Source organism: Podarcis melisellensis (assembly GCF_964234715.1).
Source record: "Podarcis melisellensis genome assembly, chromosome: 16".
In the NCBI taxonomy this organism is placed as follows: Eukaryota; Metazoa; Chordata; class Lepidosauria; order Squamata; family Lacertidae; genus Podarcis; species Podarcis melisellensis.
Genome location: NC_138533.1, coordinates 17,539,483 through 17,553,188, shown reverse-complemented (window position 1 = coordinate 17,553,188; position 13,706 = coordinate 17,539,483). Strand labels below are relative to the sequence as shown.

At 42.6% G+C, this 13,706-nt stretch overlaps 1 long non-coding RNA gene across 2 annotated transcripts in view; it reads left to right on the top strand.

Moving 5' to 3' along the window:
• Positions 1-453: 453 nt before the first annotated feature.
• LOC309359142 overlaps positions 454-13,706 on the top strand; it is a 53,603-nt gene continuing 40,350 nt past the window's right edge. Inside the window, exon 1 of one of the 2 annotated variants that reach the window (XR_014163725.1) lies at positions 454-491. This is a non-coding gene — a long non-coding RNA (uncharacterized lncRNA). The remainder of the gene's footprint in view (positions 492-13,706) is intronic. The other variant, XR_014163726.1, reaches the window with a different exon arrangement.

The window sequence follows — 13,706 nt, the reverse complement described above, 5'->3', positions numbered from 1 at the left end:
TGTTCAGAGGAAAAACGCCACATGAGCTGATGACATTCTAATAAATAACAACAGCAATAAATCATATCATATGATCATCATCTGCAACGTGTGTGTGCATAAATTCATCTGTAAGAGTCTTTCTCGTACGCGCAAAAAGATCAAGGTATCTCTAGCTTCCTTCCCCCCACCCACCCAGTCTAGGCATGCAGAGAGAGAAAAGGGGGGACAATGAGCTAAAGGAGGCCCTTGTGTTTGTGTGTTGGGGGGGGGTGAGGTCTGAAGCCTCCTGAATAGACGCTCCTCCGCGACGTCATCCCGCCTGCCCCCACCATCCCTCCACAAGAGCGAAGGGAACGGGAAGAAAACGCTCATTCCAAGGTCCGCCTGGCAGGCTGCGAAATCCCCTCCCGGGGAAAGGCAGCCTCTTCTTCCTCTTCTTCTTCTTCCTCCTTCTCTCCTCCTCCCCACCTCCACCCCACACACCCGGCTCGCTGCAAGCCCAGGAAAGGGTAAGGAGAACTCTCGTCACCTTCGCGATCCGCAGGGCGAGGCTCGGAGGTGGGTGGAAGGCGCTCGGATCCTGAAGCGCCTAGCAAGGCAGAGCCTCGCTCGCTCCTCTTCCCCCTCTTGCTGCAGAGATGGAGCGGCTGCTCCCTGCCCTCCGAGGCCGGAGGGGCTTTCTCTCGGAGCTGAGCGACCCCTCGGCTGCGGCAGCTCGCCGTGGAATTATTTAACCCCCGTAAAAATCAGGGTAGGATTTGGGTTTATTGATTTATATTTTAAGGAGAGGAGGACTTGAAAGGCAAAATGGAGTGGTTCCTTTTTGCAGTCAGAATCAGATTCCTCCTCCTCTACCTCTTCACCGCCTTCTTTTTGAAAGCAGGTAGAGCTGGGCAGGTATAGAGTTGGTAACACCCACCCACCCACCCCCACCCACTTCCTTTCTGGATTATTGGTCCTGGCCCCAGAAGCATATCTGAAGTTTTTGAAGAGTGGGTGGGTGGGATCTTTTTGCCTTGTTCAGAAGCAAGCAAGGCCTTTGCAGATTTCAGAAACTAGGTGGGTTTGGGTGCTGTCCAATTAAATTTCTCCTCTGGGTATGTGTTTTAAACCCCTCTTTCCTTTAAAATGTGGGGTTCAGGGCGACTTGGAAGTGCAATTTAAAATGTTTGGATAAATCAATCTTTTAAATCTCCCTCATATATTACTTTGCCAGAGGCGAGGGACCTCACCTTTTCCATTTTTGGCAGTGTGCTTGGACTACCCCCTTGCCCCCCCCAAACAACAACAACATCCCAAACCCTTGAGATATTTAAAAACGATTCCCCCCTACTCAACGTCTTCTTTCTGTTTGGGTATAGTGGGATTTATTTCTGAGTAAATGTGTCTAGGATCGGGTTCCCAGTTTATTTCAAATACACTGAATTTTCAGCCTGGTGGCATTGATACTGAAAGGGCGAAATCAGGAGAAAGGGAGGGACCCCCATCCTGCAGCCTCATTGATTTCTGTATAATGTTGTGGGCAGAATGAGGTGTTGGTCAGGTGGATTGGAGTTCATATTTGTGGTCTACCAGGGCTGCAGTTGGACCACTCACTCTTTTTGGCCAGATACAGGAATGTGGTCAGCATCAAATGGGGAGACCCAAGGATACCCCCACAAGCACCTTGGAAGGATTGTAATTCATTGATAAATACAAGCAACCAAAAGGGTTTATTTTTTGGGGGGTGGGGCAGCAGCAATTAATTCTCTCCAATTCAAACTAATAGGATATAACAGTGCTCAGTTGGGGCTGTGACCCTCACATTTGGGAATAAACCACATTCATTTTGATAGGATTTACTTCTATGCAAATATGTGTAGGATCAGGCTGAAAACCTTTCCCAGGTCTCTTGTTTCTGTTTTATTTTCATTTTGACTTCACCCACCAGCAGCACAATCCTATATGCCTTGTCTACTCATTTAAGATTTTCTCCCAGGTAAGTCTCTCAGATGCAGCCTTCAGCTCATGCACTTGGAAGTAAGCCCCATTTAATTCAATGGGATTGACTTCCAATTGGACCAGCATCTGAGAAATGCTATAAGGCTGCAGCCCTGAGTGCAGCTACAAAGGAGTATGTCTTTAAGAACTCGCTTGGAAGTATTTCAGAGTAGATGTGCTTAGAAAACTGCATTTGCATATTCCCTGTTTGGGAATAAGCACTTCCGATCACAGTGGGGTTTACCTGTGAGTAAACATGCACAGGATTGAGCTGGGAAAGGGATTAAATGGGCATTATTCTTGAGGAATGGCGTATGGAGAGAGCATTGTTCAGTGGCAGAGAAAGGGCTTTCCATGTGGAGGGTCTTCAGATCAACCCCAGACATCACCAGTTATAAGATGTCAGGTAGCAGATGGTGGGAGAGGGGACTCCGAGAAGACTGGGCTGGCAGGAGAAAGATATCTGGTCTGGCATAAAAAGAGCTTCTTGGGCACCTAAATATCTGAAGTAGGATTAGGAAAACCTGCCCATTTCACTTTCATCTCATTCTTCCAATCTGCAATCAACTTCCACACATTTCCATAACAGTTTAGGATTTTTAAAGAGAAAACTCACATTTTTTCCTAATATGCACCTTTTTTGCAAAGCAATTTTGACTACCATAATGCATCTTGCATGTTATTTTCTCCAATATATTTGCATCTTAATACACACTTCCTTCTAGTATATGCAATTTGGTACATGTTACTTGGCAGGAGAACTGCATTGCAAAATTCAGAAAAGTGCAAATTTCAAAAGATAGTTATTGTTTTAGAAAGTGTGAACTGGCATAGGTTTGCCTTTAAATATGGTATCTTGCATCCCCATTAACTGCAAGATACCAAATTGTAAAAGAAGTACTTTACTTATATCTTGGAATAACCCTCACTGAACACTGTGGGGTGTTTGTAAGTAAAGATAGGCAGGGTTGCACAAGTCTAATTCATCAGCTTCTGCAGCCGCAGGGCTCGGACCTTTACACTGGGAGATGAGACACCCTCTCGGATTCATTGGGCTTGAGTAAACATGCATATTTGATCCCAGAATTAAAGATCAGACTGTGAACATTGTGGTTTAATTTTTTTAGATAATTTCTGTTTCCATTCCTAAAAGAAAGGAAAATCCTTAAATAGTTTACAGCATATGATTCGAACATTACAAATGCAACATTCAGAAATATCTGAATACACAAAAATCAGTTACAAAAATGCTCTTTAAATCTCTTGAATTGACCAACTGTATCAATGGGGGCAGTGGATACAATTGCTAATTACTAGAAAAGAAAGAGAAATAAAAGATTACAGATATTAGAGGGCTACATATGTTTTCTGGAAGGTAAAACCATCCCATTTTTTTCGGCGGCTCCTAAAGTAGTCCCTAATGTGGCGCGATCTGGATTTCCACCCAATGGGTGCTCGTTACATAGAGGCCTCCTCAAAAATGCATTTATTTCATTTCGTTTCATTCACAGCATTTGTGAGCCACTCCATGATGTAAATAATTATTAAAAAACAATTATTTAGGTGCAGAATAAGACATTGCTCATTTAGCCAATGGATCTAATTTAAAATAAAAAAGATTACACCATGTGTGTGAGGGGGTGAGAGAGAGAATGTTTGGATGCGAATGCAGCAGACAAAATGGCTATGAGGCAGCCCATCTGAAGTCCTGGCCTGAGGTAAAAGCCTTGGCTTTTCCCCCCTCACAAAATGGACATTTCCAGTTGTCCTGAATGCTTCCCTCACGCTGAATGGGGGACTGGATTGCAGCGGGCATCAACTCTGCCCACACAGCCAAACGACGTTCTGGGCGAAATAGTTTCACAGGGCTCAGAAGACATATAAATAGAAAAAATGGTGGCGAGTCTGCCTTAGGGATGATGTTTGTGTGTGTGTGAACCATGGCAGAACAGTCTGTATAAGCAGAAGATGCCTGGTTCATTAGGTACTGATATGTAGTGGGGTTTCCCCCCTGTTTTACTTTTAAATCTTAAAGGTAAACATCAAGTGCATGTTGGTTATTTCGGTGCTTTTGCAAACATTGGATGGCGTATGTGCTGAGAGGTGTGGGAGGGAAAATGCTTAGTGATCAGTTGGCTGGCTTTTCCTTCCATGTTTTTCTGCCGCTGTCCTCAAATAGACTTGTTGGTGTTTCTAGCCCGCCCCCCATTGAAGTTGAACATTCAGGAAAAGGGACCTGGAATATCCCTATGAAGACCGGACCCTGTATGGCTTTAGCTGCCAGATTCAGGCTTTCATTTTCCCACTCCCCCAACTCTGATGACAGTGACTCAGGGGCTCTTTTTCTATAACACAAAAAACAATATGCATAAATACTTTCTCTCTCTCTTTAATAATAGACTATGGTAGAAATCAGCTTACTGGTGTCTTGCGGCACCTTCAGACTTTTAAATTTATTGTGGCTTCAGCTTTCTCAAACTACAGCCCCACTGGGCTTAAAAGCCAACGCCGTAATAAATCAGTCTGTTTTGTTTTCTGCACAAGACAGCCAATGCAATCCTGCACATGATTATTCCAAAAGTAAACACTGCTATGGAATTGGTCTGAATGATACTGGGCCTACCTTACCGGATTGTTGCCCAGGTTGCCGAAACAAATGTCTGGGATGGAAAATGGTTTGAACATTCGGTAGGGGGATGATGGTACACACACACACACACACACACACACACACACACACAATGCTAATGTGGTAATTTCTCTGATAGTATAGAACTATCTGTCTGCTATTTGCTAGCAAACTCTTGTCTGGTGCCAATTGCAATAACCTACCCTTATCATAGCTACAGCTTAATTTTTGATGAGTGGCTTATAACAGAAATATGCCAGCAAATCTGGTCTGCCCATGTGTTACATAAAAATATTGTATATGCAGAGAAAGAGAATATGCTGGCAATTGTGATGTAAATGTCTATGCTATCTAAAAATATGTGTGCATTAATAGTGTGCATTTAATAGTGTATTGTTAAAATACGAAAGTAAGTGTATACTGTATTACATTTACAGCACAGCCCTATACATGATTACTCAGAATTAAGTCTCATTGTTTAGAATGAAATTAACAGCTATGTTTGTATAAAACTGCAGGCTAAGAGGCAAGAGGGTCATGATTTCTAATGGAAATAATTTATCGATTGCTTAAAAATAAAAAATAAAAAAGGTAAACAGAATAAAATGAATCATGCTCTCCCCCTTCAAAACTATTTTATTTTGAAGGTGATTTTTTTTAAAAGAATAAAATATATTGCCGCACTATGGCAATTTTTTTAAAAAAAATATGGCTTCCTGATCAGTTTGTCTTTCACCTGGATTGATTATGGATTCTTTAAGATGGTAAAAGAAAGGCAGGGAAGAGAGGAAATTAAAAACCCAACAGGATGGCCTGTTTAAAATCAACTCACTGCTGCCTTGATCTCTGACTTTGACTCCAGTGATGGGGAAATAATGGACAATGATTTTACCGTATGTGAGGAAGTCACATGATCAAGGGGTAGGGGCGTAGGACTTTCACAGGTGACTATAATAACTGTGATTGGATGTTGAGGAGTATGTGTTTGCAAATAATTTGAAACCATGACTGCAATCCATTTTTAACGGTGAGTGACGGCTTGCTGAGTGACAGGGTGATGGGGCTGGGGGGCCTCCAGTTTGAGAAATGCAAGACCATAACTTGGTTTTCCTTTGCCCAGAATTGGTTAAGTAGTTCTTTTGATTCCGCCTTCTGTAGGCCTACATGGCATTTATACATATTGTGTATCACATGTGTGTCAGCATACCTACATTTGCTTCATATAGGGAGATATGCAGGTGGCAACGGTGCTTAAGGCGATCCCTTTCTCAGCTCTGAGTGGCCTGCCTTCTTGACATACCCATTCAGGTCCTGGCGACCTCCAGGTCTGATTCCTGCAAGGCGCTCTTTGAAAAGCAGCTGGAAACTCTTACTAATGCAAAATGCTGCAGCCGAGATGCTGATGGGCGTGAGGCATTTTGATGAATGCAAAGCAGAGTTAAGGCGGCCTGCAATGAAATGCAGATCCATAACATATAAAGGCACTTGAAATAAAATTTTATAAAAACAGCCTCGTAGCCAAATGGCCAGTGGACTTTCAAGATACCATATTATCAAACAGGTGTATGTGTGGACATTGGGGGAAAGGCTCATGTCTTCTGAAGCCCATGTCTGAGCCAGACATGTTTTGACCATGGAAGCTTCTTCAGTAGCTGATAGACATCAATCTAAGCATGAACCCAGAGGGCAAGGTCATACTTAATAATGCAATGAAAAATCTTTTACGGACTGGAAAATATAGACCCAAAAGTCTGCACAAATACAGCACCCAAAGAATTTTTCTTCAAACAATGACTTTCATCACAGAGACAAGTTGCTCCTCTACCTTCTTGAATCCGCCCCCCATTATAAATGTGTGTGCACAAACACACACCTGCTTGACAATGTCATTGATGAGGATGTGAGCTTGCCTTTATTTCATTTCAAGTTGCTTGATTTGCTATAGATTTGTGTTTTATTTACAGGCTGTTGTGGCTTTGTTTAGCATCTAGTAGGACTCATCAGGGGACACATTCTCTTCTTTGTTTTTGTGGGGGTTTTTCAGTCCCTTCACACCAGTCTTGGGTGATCTGTGCTGGTTTCCAGGCATGATGTGAATGGCATAACCTTTGAAATCGTAAATGACCTTGGTACCTTAAGAACCACTTTCTTCCATAAGTGTTTGCCAGTGAGCTCCAGGGGTCATCTGAGGCCTGCTCCAGATCCTACAACACCTAAAAGGCACACTTTAGCAGTGACCAAGGCTGGTGACCCTTCACTTTAGGCTGGGATGGGCACCCATCCTGCGGCATTCTTTGCCTTCCAAGCTGCATCATATTGTTTTAGAGGGGCGTTAAAACAGGCCTTTGGCTTTGTGGTGATTTTGCTGGCTGCTTTGGAACTGCTGTTGGTTGGGCTATGCAAAATTTTTCATTTATGATTTGATTTGAAACCGTGGACTGGTTTATATCTGACTCTTGTTATGATTTTAATATGTTAGCTGCTTCTAGTTTCTTTTGAATATTTGGGGTGGGGGTGGCGGTGGGAGAAATTGACTTGACTTGTCATTTATTTCAAATGGGAAGTAGGACAGGATAGGACTGCATTGCAGAATATATTGTATATTATTGTTAACCAATCAAAGAATGTTTGGGTTGCAATTCATTTTCTGCAAGTCACATTTTGTTCAATTGGAACCTACTCCCAAGGAAGCGCACATAGAACTGCACAGTTAATTGTTTAACTACCTGCCTTTTAACTGATTCATTAAATTTAAATAAACATCCATTTTACCAAAACTTCACTTTGAAGCATTAGGAGTGAAAGGACCTGTCAATTTCAGGTTCTCATTCCTCCCCCCCCCCCCATCTTAAATTCAGTTCTCCACATTTCTGTAGCAATCTGCATATTCTATTTATTTATCTATCTATCTGAAAAAAACAACAGCATTTTACTCAGAATTTCTCCAAATAAGCAAATTTTTGCAATTTTGGTGTACGTATTTTTGCAAGTAATTTTCTTAATGTAATGCAGTTTTGTAGGTTATTTTAATTAATGTATATTTTTAATGCATACTTTCCCCAAGCATATGCATTTTTTTTGTAAATCATGGCTGGTTGGAGAACTGCGCCACAAGATTTGATAAATGTGGAAATTTCAGTGGATGGCTGTATTTTGGTTCTTCACAAAAGTGTGAATTTAGTAGATCAACCTTTAAATGCAGACTAAATCAAATTTCTCCTCCATCCCTATGAAGTGCTGTGGGTGCACACACACACACACACACACACACACACACACACGAACCTGCACCCTCATAAAAAATCAGCCTGAATTAATATTTCCCCCTTTTCAGTTTCCTTTGTGGTAACACAGAGTGGAATCCAAGCCACCTCAGCTCCAACACCTGAACTTTACTTATTGAAACTGGGTCCCCTCAGTCAACAAAAGTTCTAGTTGTTTCATCTACTGATTTTTAAAGGTTGAAATGTGTTGCATGCATTTAATGAAAATCTTAGACTGGAAAGTCCCTCAGAGTCTCCCAAACCAGTCCTTCTTTTCCCCTGCCTTAGTGAGAAAGGCAGGACTCTTAGTGCTAAATTTATATTATGCATCAAAGAGCAGCATAAACGCACATAAACCATGGAAAGGAAATACGGTAATCTAGCTTGTTAACAGAGGATCTGGGTGTATCAGGCCAGGTCTAGCCTGTAGACTTAAGGAAGCTTGGATATCTCACTTAGTAGTACAGAGACTCCTAATCTCAGGGTTGTGTCTTTGAGCCCCACACAGAGCAAAAGATTCCTACATTGCAAGGGGTTGGACTAGACACCCTTGTGGTCCTTTCCAATTCTATAATTCTAAGATACTTAAATATGCAAATGGACTGAGAAAGAGAGGAATGCTGTTTTGGAGTTCATTTAGGGCTGCCTGCCTTTTTTGTAGCTGTTCCCTAAATGCCGAGAACTGCAATTTCACCTAAATTTACCAGGGGAAAGATTTCTCCTGTACGGAGATAAAAATGATTCTTGGTGGAGGCTTATGATGGAACTGGTGCATGTTTGTCTCAGCGTCATGTATTCTCTTCCCCAACTGCACACCTTTAATATGGATTTACCCTTTCTGGGGTAGGCATCCTGGCCCCTTCCACCTGTTGTTAGACTGCAACTCCCATCAGCCCCAAACAGCATGGCCAGTGGGCAGGGGGGTGATGGGAGACGTAGTCCAACACCTGCCTAACCCCACCTGATCATACCTGCCTCCCCCCCAAAAAAAATCCTTTCGGAGTAAGCTTTCCTTACTGGTTTCCCTTCACAAATTTTAACAGATCTTCTCAGTTACTCAACTGAGTCCTGTAAGCCACCAGTGAGACTTGTATTTATGTATTTATGGGTGGATAGAATACTATTATTATTATTATTATCATTATTATGAATAATAATATTATTATTCCATTTATGAATAGCTTCCCACAAGGCATCTCACAGCAATCTCATGGCATATGTGAAACAGTTCCATACATAAAAACAGTTAAAAACAATTACATACGAAAATATATATATATAAAATTATAAATATAAAACTCATTTTAAAAAACAACTATAGAAATAAAAACATTTTTGGGGGAAAGACATATGTTAAATCAATTCAGATCCAGGAGAGATAGAAACTGGAATGAAGAGAAAGTACTTTTCTTCAGGAAAAGAGGATAGAACCCAATAGCACATTTAATAAAAAATCAATTCACGTAGAGTTGAATGAGGCTTTACCCCATGTTATGTTATGTTCGAAGTCCCAAAGCATCTATGGATATTTTTTAAAAAGCTACAATAAACATATTTGGAGTTGAGGTGTCCATAGGCCGAACTACCGACCTCACAGACTGAATTTTTTTTAGGATTGGTTTTCACAAGGGCTGGGTGGGATCCATTTCATTCAGTGAGCGTGGCCTTTGAGTGAGTCATGACCGCATGAAGACAACAGAGTTTTGGCTGCATGACATTCATGAAAGATGGGTTTTATGATCTTTGTGATTCTGCAACTAGTTTTTTCTGTGTTAAAATTAAAAATGAAACAAAGCATTTTGATGGCATGAAAACAGCTTTTGTGGTAAAGAGCAGGGCAGAGAGAGAATGCATGGACTTATTTTATGCTGCGGTTACTGAATATCAGTCAAAGCTACTCTCTCAACCCCTTTTGACCAATGAGATGTCTTCCACCTTTCCACAGACCCTCCAAGTGTCCCTATTTTCCAGCAATGCCGCTGAATTAGAGAAGCCGTCCTGGTTTCTGGTTTGATCCCAGAATGTCCCACCTTTCTTTAGGATGTCCCTATTTTTATTAGAGAAATGTTGTGGGGTATGGAGTTATCCATCCCCCAAGCCGTCTGAAGGCAATCCTTTATAGGGAAGGTTTTTTAAAAAAAAGTTTAATGTTTTCATATATGTTGGAAGCTGCCCAGAGTGGTTGTGGCAACCCAGCAAGATGTGTGGGGTATAAATAGTAAAATTATTATTATGGAATGGAAGAAATGTTGGAGGGTATGCAATCACAATTTCAGGTTATTCACAATTATACAGTATTTGAAAGTGACAGAGAAATGCACCTGAAAGTGTGGGATAAACTTCCTTGAGGCGACGTCATCTAACCACCCCACAAACCAGTCAGAATTAATGCTCAGCAAACAACTGACATTGTCTAACATCCCAGCAAACTTGGTACAGAGAACTCAGCCTGAACGTTCAATACGCAGGTCATCTGGAATGACCACAGGCAATTTCATTTATTCCAGTTTGACTGGCATGTGGAGAAACCTCCCACCTCTTTGTGATGTTGGCGCACGGTAGCGTTGAACTGTCTTAGGTAGGATTAAAGCAAAGCATCTACACACCGCAGCAAATTTGTGCAGCACAGATTCTGAAGAACTGGAGCAATGGAAAAGGTTTTAGCAGGTGTCCAATAATAGTGTATAGAATGTATACCAGCTAATATGTAGCTGGCGATCCAGCCGAAGTCCAGCACTTGGGGATTCTGTTTATTTCAATGGAAGAGATTTGCATCACAATCTTTTCTTAGGGTTCAAAGGAGCTCAAGATGAGAACTCCCCATACATGCCTGTTCTTCACTGTGTCCACACAACATTGTTGTCCTCACAATGCCAGCCAGCATTCCTGCCCCACATTTAGTCCAAATTTACAGTGTCCATTCAGTCTACTGGGCCCACGTCTGTGCGACGCCCTCCTGACTGAGATTAGAGAACCTCCTTGCTTGACCACAACTTTCTTGTTCCAGCAGGCATTCTAAGGTAGTGTTCGATGATTATGTTTGTACTGTCCCATTTTCTATGGGTTGTTTTTTCGTACACAGCTTAGAAATGCAAATAATTATTCAGTGTAAGAATGCCATGTAAATAAAATAAATAAAACAGCTATCCTTTACATGGAAAATACAGTGTTTTAAAAATACCTCTTGCCAAAGAACCATTTGCAATATTAAATCCCTATCGTGGAAGCACCATTGCTCCCTCGTAAATGTGCATAGCATTGTAGCCATTGAAGCTAAGGTGCGTATGCGTGATCTTGCCCAACAATGTAACGCAACGCAACATAACATAATTTTATATTTTTATATTTTCAGTGTCAACTGGTGTGTGTATGGATGTGTGTGTGTATATGTGTGTGTGTACACACACACACACACACACACACACACACACACACTGCTTGATTATAACACCCCACAAAGCAGTTTGCAAAGAATATATGTGTATGCACATATCTTTGCTGATAGTGTTTGGAGCTTATTTGCATCAGCACAAGTTGAGCTGGTTCCTATTGCTGTCTGTCTTCGTGCAAACCCCATCAGCCTTAATGAATATACTCTATACTGCCAATTACCTACATGCCAAGGCAACTGAGAGAGGTTCTCTTCACCCCTGCCCCCATTTGGACATCCTTTGAAACAGCATGTACACAAACACACAACCTCCACCTCATCGTGAATGTGGTGCCTTACTGCTGTAACCCTAAACCCACTTTCTCCATTGCACCCAGTGAGTTGCCTTCGAGTCTGTCCTACGCCTTTAAAAAATCAACGGGCTTCTGTTAGTTGTGGCAAACATCTCGCTCCCACTCATGATCTGCAGCAGGGATGCCTCCTCCAATGAGGCCATAGAGCCAGGCTGACCAGGAGCCATGGACAGCCTTATCTGCAAATTTGTCTGATTCTGTTTTGAAGTCGCTCACTTTGTCTGCCATCGCGAATGCCCTGGTCTACCCATATGCAGTGTGAACAAGTCCTCCCCTTTGTCTGCCCCGAATCTTCCACCCTGCAGCTTCACACTCATCCACCAGGGCTGAACAAAGGAAGCTGCCTTAGACTGAGACAGACCATCGGCCCATCTTGTTCAGAACTGTCAACACTGACTGGCAGAGGCTCTCCAGGTTTTCTGGCTGGGTTCTCTCTCAGCCCTACCTGGAAATGCTACTGGGGATTTGAAATATATTCGGAGTCCTGTAGTGATTTTATGCTCTTTATTGCAGCTTGTAGAACAGTGATTGAATTGCCCCCCAAACCTCAGGCTTTTATATACATTATTTACACAATGAGTCTCATCTGGTTGGCTGATTCTGCTTCCCTCCTGGAGCCTGATTGGTCTTTTCCCGCAAGCCAATCAGTTGTTGCATTCTAGGATCCTACTTGCCTATTGTTCTAGGATCCAAGCTTAGTACAGATGCACTACCGCTGAACCACGGCTCTTCCCCATACGCCATGATGAGCGAGGGAGGAAAGCTTCTTTTTGCCCATTTCTCAGCCCATTTCATGGGAAGGCGAGGTGCACATCTCAGAAGGAAATTCCATGGTGTTCAGTGGGGCTGGGGGCCGGATTTCTTGGGGTCGTGACTGCAGCCTTAATGATTAATAACAGGAAAGCCCATGTTCACAGGCCACCAGCATGAAATTCAGGCGTTGGGGGCAAACCAGAGGGAAATCACAGCATCATAGAATCGTAGGGTTGGGAGGGGACCCAAAGGTCATGTAGTCCAAATGCCCCCCCCCCCGTAATTCTTTTTTGGCTTCTCGTCTGGCTGCCCTATGTTGGAAACATAATGCTTCATTGAAAAGCAGGCCAGACCTGATGCATGGGTGGCAACTCCCTGGGACCCTGGCCTGGGTGCCCAAGCACCCACAAAATTCCCCATGAAGGGGCCAGGCACCCACAATTTTCAATGTCAGGGCCATGTACGGTCACAGGGCCGTACATGACACTCTTGGCTGATGGGAGCTGTAGTCTGCAACATCTGGAGGGCACCAGATTGGAGAAGGCAGGGGGCTTCAGGCATTTTGTGAGCTGTGGTCCACAAAAGCATCTACCAACATAATTTTTTGTTGGTTTTTAAGCCCACCCCACCCCAATTATTTATGTTGCAGCAAACCAGCAAGGCTGCTACCCCTCTGAAATTAGGTTCAGCCAGTTTCACTCCTCTCCATGGAACGGCAGATTTACTGAGAAATGACTCCAGTCGATGATGAGGGGTTGGTTCCCAATTCATGTATTTTTAACAAGTCTGTCTAAATGTCTTGAGAATCAGAAAATGCACAGCTTCAAACTGAAAGAGTTTTTGCTTAATGGGGATGTGGACAACATTTGCATGCTGCCCCATAGTATAAAAATTTCTGTCTCTGTTGGTGGTGCTGGTACTGCCTACCCTTGAGTACCACTGGGGGGAAGCAACACTGATGACATCCATGTAGAAACATCCTGCCATGCTAGGCTGTAGAAATAAACTGGCTGCTTTACCAATGCAGAATATGTGCACAGTATAAAATATGATGTGATGTAACACAGCCCTGTCATCCTATCCACACTTATGTAGTGGTAAGTCCCATTGAGCCGAACTGGATTTACTTCCGAGTAGGGATCACAATGTTTTCTAAAGAATCAATGCACACATTTCCAAATAATGAAGAGTGTGTGTTGTGGCACCTTAAGGTCTAACAAATATGTTGTAATGCAAGCTTTCATGGACTAGACGCAGCGGTCAGCAAACTTTTTCAGCAGGGGGCCGGTCCACTGTCCCTCAGACCTTGTGGGGGGCTGGACTATATTTTGAAAAATAATAATGAATGAATTCCT